Source organism: Opisthorchis viverrini (genome assembly GCF_000715545.1).
Source record: "Opisthorchis viverrini unplaced genomic scaffold opera_v5_57, whole genome shotgun sequence".
Classification (NCBI taxonomy): domain Eukaryota; kingdom Metazoa; phylum Platyhelminthes; class Trematoda; order Opisthorchiida; family Opisthorchiidae; genus Opisthorchis; species Opisthorchis viverrini.
This window is the reverse complement of record NW_008751714.1, coordinates 1,002,520-1,009,747: the sequence shown is the minus strand read 5'-3', so window position 1 is coordinate 1,009,747 and position 7,228 is coordinate 1,002,520.

Below are 7,228 nucleotides of genomic sequence, written 5' to 3'. Positions count from 1 at the left end.
TCCCGTAACTTATAATTTCTATTCAAACAATAATTAGGAAACCCCCTCCTTTGAATGAATCGACGGAGAGCTATAACTGACAAGTTGTGTTACCACCACACTAGGGAAACCTCCACTCACTTATCGAGTATTTAAATCACAGATTTGCAAGTGAACCCCTTCAAAATGCCTGAGTAGTAGAGCTTCAAGTCTGAGCAGTCACTATTATATCACTTCTTACGATCCTTCTTACGACCACTACACGGTTCTCTGCCGTGTATATTAGTGCATGGTGAACGACAGCCACTGACCGACAAGATCAAAACCGACCCGGGAAGCTTGGGCAAAAGCCTCGATCCTGTGTATCAATCCGTGAATCCGTGAATGCCATGCATATTATCACTTCCTACCGCGGATTAAATGTTTGACTTCTATTATTGTTATGTGCAGGACCTATATCCGGTGTAGTTGGCAAGGGACGAAGAGTCGATCTCAATGACGGGGCCTTGGTTGAGTGTGACGTACAGTACTCACAGCAGACACCTAATTCTTGGTGGCCTTCTTGAGAAAATGGGCTTCACGTCATGTGCCTTCACAAAGATTTTCCTCCAGTCTCGTGTCAAGTGGCCTTCATGTAATACTGCTACTTCTGTAAATGATGATGACTTCGTGTATATTGGTTAGACTGACAAAAGTAGACAATGAACCACAGTGGCCGGGATGGTTCGCGGTCATTTATGGAGCTCCTCACTTAGAGTAAAGAGGGATTCCGTAACGGTCGGAAGACAGGATGGTTGTGTTGATTTGTGTATCAAACATTTAGAATTGCCATCAGTAAATCGTGAAGGGCATGCGATCTTTGTCTGAGTTCATGGTTGTCAGGCCACTGCAAGCCAAATACATGTGAGATGTTCAGTTTCACGTGTTTTTCTTATAGTTTGGCAGCTTTCGTTCACCTAAAAGATAGGAGGAAGAAGAATGTGGTGCCGTTTCTATGACCGCGGCATTTGGTAGAACGCTAGTCAGAGAGAGGAATCTGAAGAAAATGAATGCAAATGTAGATCACACTGGGCCTTAAGTGCTGTGTGAATAACCGCCGGAGTTAGTTCATCCCACACAAAAACAGATAAATAATTTTGTGCTAAATTTGGGCGCTTTTATCACGAAACCCATCAGACCTTGTCTCCGCAACTTACGAGCTGCACCAACGGTAAAAAGCCTACTTGCCAAACCCTGTGCAAACAAGCAGTAAGCAAGCTTATGGCTCACAGGCAGGTGAAAATGTCCAGAGTTCGGAGTCAAAAACTGCCAGGTGTGTATCGTAATCGCTGGTTTTGTGGCAGCCCGACGACTGAACTTTGGATTAAAATGCGCTGTTGGAAAGCACATTGCTAAAGTTGCTTACGTTTTTTGGTTTGTTTTTTATTTTTAAATTAGTTTAATAAGCCTCGAGTATAGAGAAAGCCAGAATATATGCTGGTAAACCGAAAGGAATGAGAAGGCAAAAAAGACGGCATGTGAGAGCAATCTCCATGCTATGACTCGCTTAAAAGCTTACTCTAATACGATCATGTATTCATGCGAGAGTGGTTTCTCTGTAGTTTGCATAGCAACGGGTAATCCAGATCTTTTATGCAAAAATGCACCACTGAAGAATGCACTTCATCATCTTGAAGGGCACGTTGTTGATGCTAGCAGACCTTTGGCTATTGGGAGGCGGTGAGTCACGACTTACGCAAACTGACGTTACAGATTCGTTTTTCCGAGCAGAGGGAAATTGGCTTCCTTGAGCGACTGAAGAAACACCAGGCGAAAATACATTTACGGAGCAAGAAATTCTTCCATCAGGACCTCTGAATAGAACTCATCCAACCCCAAAACCTAAAGCACTTTGTCTTTTTCAAGAGCCCACTAACAGCCTCGTCTATGGGGATCAAGTTGGCAAAAGACCGTTCGCACTTTCTTCTTGTCTAGATTAAATGTGATAAAGCCGCCAGGGCAGAATACAGGCCTGCGTCGTGTTCCCCGTAGGCTTGCAATGCCACAGTTGGTGCGCCCGTGGGTTCACCGTTCCTGTCCCCCGAGGAGAAAGTGGGTGGTTCATTTCTTCAGCGGTATAACATTTAATTAAGCAGCACATTTTTGTTTCTTGTGGTGAGGCGCTTCCGTATGTTATAATGGCAGATTTCTGCATTGTATCAAGTAACAAATCAGTTCCTGTGTCTCTTCGGGGTATCCATTTGAAGAATGGCCAGAACCCTGTTTCTTGGTTTCGCCTAATCGTTTTAGGATGCCTTTGGTCCGAACAGTTCACGCCGCATTCACTGGGACAAATACCGCTTCAGACTCTTGGGTTTTCAGGACAATGGCTTTGTAAAACCCCTTCGCTGAAGCTGCTATCAGTTCGAAATAACAATAAGACTGCGAATTTCTAGGTCTGCAGGAGAGAAGCTTCAACTCAACGCTCCAGTTCAAGGTTTCCTGGTTAGGGAACAGGTTAAATCAACTGTCAACACGTTGTTGTCATTATGTCTCAGTGGTTCGTTATTTAATATTTGGTCAACGAAGTGTTTTTAGTTGGTAATGACCAAATACCTCGGTGACGGTAGTTTTTCTGAGCTCTATCTTTTGGGTGGCAATGATGTGTAGAATACAAGCATTCATTTGAATGACCGGCTGGCGCCGATTCAATATGTCCACGGTTTAATGCAACTGGGTCCGGGGGGCTCTGAAAGCAATTAAGCCAACAACCAGCGAGAGGTGCGAGGTCGTTGGGGTCAGATTAACTCCTTTCCGGGGTCCTCAAAGAAAACTCTCTCGGTATGCAGAGGTATTTCTAACTAGTGTTTCGTCAGTCGCACACCGAATTAAATCTTCCCTCCGCTCGGAGGTGGGAAATGTTACATCAATTTGTGACTGACTGCTGCGCGGCAGCCACAGCTCTATTAGGCTCAACAACGTGCAGTGTAAGATGATGAAACGAATCCTCATGCTGGACAGCTTTAATCACTTGAGCACTGAAAAATCGATATATTCAGCATAAAACGACTACTTCTGAAACCGTTCTCGCGTACCGATCATGCGTGTATTTATTATCAATATAACCCTAGCCCCAGATGACAGACTCCCATCGAATACCTTAATTTTAGATGTCCCAAATGTATTTGGCCGAGTGTCGCATGTTTCAATACTCAACAAGCCCGGGTGTTTTGTGATTCAATGAGAATTTTTACGCTTGACTAAGGCGTTTCTACCATAAAAAACCTTCCATGTGTAACTTAACTCAATCTACCCTCCTCCGGCGCCGGGATACGTCGGAGACTGCATTCTGGGACCATTTCCTATTATGATCTACGTCCACGACAGTTCAGGTGTTTTTGCATTTCCACGTCTACTTATAGGGAGAAAACGATATCCTGTGTTTCGAATGCCAATGGCTCCTAACGAATGTGCGTGCTGACAAGCAGCGGTAGCTTGTGCAGCACTTTCTTGTGAAGTGCGTCAATTGTGTCCATGCGTCGTTGAGATGAGACCGGCAAACACCTCTTTCATGTAGGATGAGAATGAACTAGAAGACATTACGAGGATTGATACCAGAAATTGCCAAGTCATCTGGATTCCTGTAAACGTGTCCTTTTCAATCCATCATGAAAACATTGGCTCAGTGGGCATTTGTCGTTATACGGATGAGTTGGCGCACTTTTTTCCGTGTTACCCGAATCGGCTTCCAGATATTACCCCTAGGAAGAAACGCTTTTTGAATATGCCAAACAAGTTGTCTGCTCAGACCGCAAGAAATAAGCGGTCCTCACCGAAAGTATCCAACGAGGTGCTGCGAAAGCCTCATCGGCTTTGAGTCCGTGGTCTGTAAAAAACGTCTCGCAGTGCTCGGCACAATCTTCTGAGGCATCTTCACCTCTGAGGAAAACTAATTCTTACTTAAACCCTGTTTGAACAATGTATGGCTGACAGGTTTTTCACCGTTTATCAAGCTGACACGCGGCGGGACTTGATAAGAATTTTTTCGAGCTCACGCTACACACTTTTATTGGGAAAAATGTTTTCCGATTTCAGCTAGCTTCTGTGCAGAGTAAACTGCATTCAGTGGTCGCCCACACTCCATTTAGTGCCCATCTCAAAGCACCATTAGAAGATTTGTGCACTGGCAAGCTAATTATGACACCCAGGAACTTAAAGAGCGAGGCCGCCCCCAATTGTCTCATGCGGCTTTCAGGTAAACGTCATCCGCTGAGCAACAGGAACAAACCCGATCCGGCAAGCCATGGCGAAACCACAACCCTGTGTATCAACACAGGAATCCACGGAAAACACATAATTAAGAATTCTCTATGTTTGCAACTCGTAGCACGTAGCATGTGGTATTTCGGTATCTTGGATTCGCACGCGTTGGAAGGTTTCCAGTAAACACACTTCTGTTACAGTGAGCTTCCAGAGGAGAACTTGCCGTCAAGGTGTCCAAATAACACCCTTTCCGTTCGATTCGGTAGGGGGTAATGCTTCGAATGCTACCACCAATGGCTTGTCCACCTAGATGACTCCGCCCTTAATTCAGCAATTAGTTTCCCGGTTGGAAGAGGCTTGTATGGTCTGTTCGATTGTGGCATTTTATTTCTGTTTACGCCGTTTTTTCTCCGCTTATCTGCGATCACGTGGTCTACTCGGCGCCCATAGGAATTCCATGTGGGTTGTTACCTGATTTATAGAGTTGGTTGTCATGACCACGAGTAACGACTGCATCCACAATCAGACTTACCGTGTGTATGGAGGGAGATCTAGAGGCTGACTGTTTATCATTTTTAGAACGATACCTCTCGCGTGTCTTCAATATAGCTCTCTTGCGTGATGAGAACATCGAGAATTGTTTCATCCTGGTTAACTGACGACCGGTTTTACCCAAAGGCATGCGCCGATATAGTCACTATCTAGATAAAGCTTGTCGGCCTGTTTATTCGCCCGGATTTCTGTAGGGGATGCACTCCAAATAACACAATATCACATCGGTTGTTCGGATTTGTCGAGACAAGTTGAGGGCATGGTCGTATTGGTTAGAATTTGGACCAATCAGAACCGAGCAGTTTTGGCCCGGCGCCTTCCTCTCAATCACGAAAGTTCCGGTGGGTCTTGTGGGAAGTTTTGTGGACACTTTATGGTGAAAAATGCCATGGTGTTCACTCTCCTCTATTAGAATTGGCCCCAAAATACCGTGCCTGTCTGCCAATCTGTAGTCTGTAGCCTCTCCTGGAGAAGTCGTACTACACCGAATGAGAACGGGATAGCACTATGGAGACAGTCGATGACAGATCCTCGCGAGACCTTCGCAATGTCTCTTGCAAGCGATCCGGTTCACACTTCTGTGCCTCCCTTAATGGTAGTGCATCATGTTTTCAAGCTTAAGGTGATCAAACCGGGTTTTACGACAGTTGACCGGTTTGTAACTCAAGCCGCCACTGCGTTTTCTTCGCTTTAAGCAAATGGTCCAGTGATGTGCTCGTCTCCGAGACATCCGTGTCTTCAATACTCGCAATTACTCCTCTTCGTGAAGTACTCTTTATAAGGGCGACTCAAGAGTCGGCATCAAGTTCAAGCGTCCCTGATGAATTGCATGAACAAATGCGGCTGCCGGTCGACAAGATGCTTGGGCGCGATGTCATAGTAACGACTTGTGACGGTAATCCTCGAGGAACCCACCGGGAACTTGGTAGGTTTGGTTCGGACCAATGCTGGGAAGATACCTGTGAAGATTAATTCTGCGACTGGCAAAATACACCCTCCAGTATCCGAGAAGATGCGGCACTCGAGCAGTCACCCAGCCGCACAGATAGTTTATATTTTTGTGCATGCATGCACGCGCGTGGCTTGCAGGCTTTCGATCAGTGTCCAGGTATGACATGCTGACGGAAGCCACTGGTCGGTTGCTTGTTTGGGTCATTTAATGAATGGCCTGTAATTCATCACGTTCGGAGTTTGAGACTGGACAGTTATTGTTGGAGAAAATGGAATCTAGTAGAAACCACTCTGGCTTAGTATGCTAATAACATAGCCCTTGAAAAAAAGGAGCTTTCCTTGGCCACTTCAGCAACTCTGTAATGGCGTGAGAAGCCATTTTCGCAAGGGAAGTGACCACTTGGCAATTCTAGGTGAAGACAATACAGCAAAGTCGTTGATGGTAGCTCAGACTAGAATATTATTTTCCCACATTGCAACGTACCGCCCGACTCACAAGATCGCGTTCTTTATAGTGTAGCATATATTTCTTAGGTTTACCGGCTCAGTCAATGTTAGGAGCCAAGCGAGGGCGTCGGGCAAATCACGCCGGAAGAGTTGTAATAAGTTAATCGCACCACGTGCACGAATAATGAGTTAAGGTCGAAGGCTGATGGGGAATGGTAGACATTAGGTAGAGACTTTCCGGCAAGTATGCCAAACTGATGTACATAAGTAACCAATGTTGACGGTGTTTGTGCCGTCAGCTTCCATCCATGTTATTTGGGTGAATGCCTGAGGATGTCGGTGGTTCGGCCGTTTGCAGTTGAGTCATCATCATTGTCAGCTGTAAGAACCGGGTACTCGTCGTATACTGGTTGTAGCTGCCACAGTTACGTTCACCGATGATTGGGGGGGGGTAGGTAGCTGCGCATTGCACGCGCGAACTGGTAAATTGCTGCATAAATCCAGCACTGTCAGTGGGTTGCCAAGCGGGGGGGTGGAAAAGGAGCTATGCATTGAATGCAATAGCTTTGATGCATGAGCGCCATTGATGTGGCCCGTCTCGGGGTCCCTATCCAGGAAGACGACAGTGACCAGCGCAGCTGAGTTTGCTGGTAATGGCTCTCACACTTCACTGCCAAGTCATTGTTTGGCCGCCTCTGGCTCTCTTCCACCCTTTACATGGTTGGGCAAAAAGAGCCCTTCGAGGAAGCCGGTCGATTGGCATACGCAGCACGTTGCCAAGCCAACGTAACCTGTGCAGTGTGATCAGTTCATCTATCGAGGGTGAGTTATTTCTCCCAAATACCATTCGACGTACTTCAGAATTGCTGATCCGCTGTTCCCACCAGATTCGGGCAATGCTCCGAAGACATCGATGGTCAAACACTGAAAGTCTTTTGACGTCCTCGGCGCGCAGCGGCCAGGTTTCTGATCCATATAGTAATATGGAGCGCACCGCAGCATTGTAAACCCGACCCTTGACAGAGAAACTGATGTCACGCCTACGCCACAGGTGACG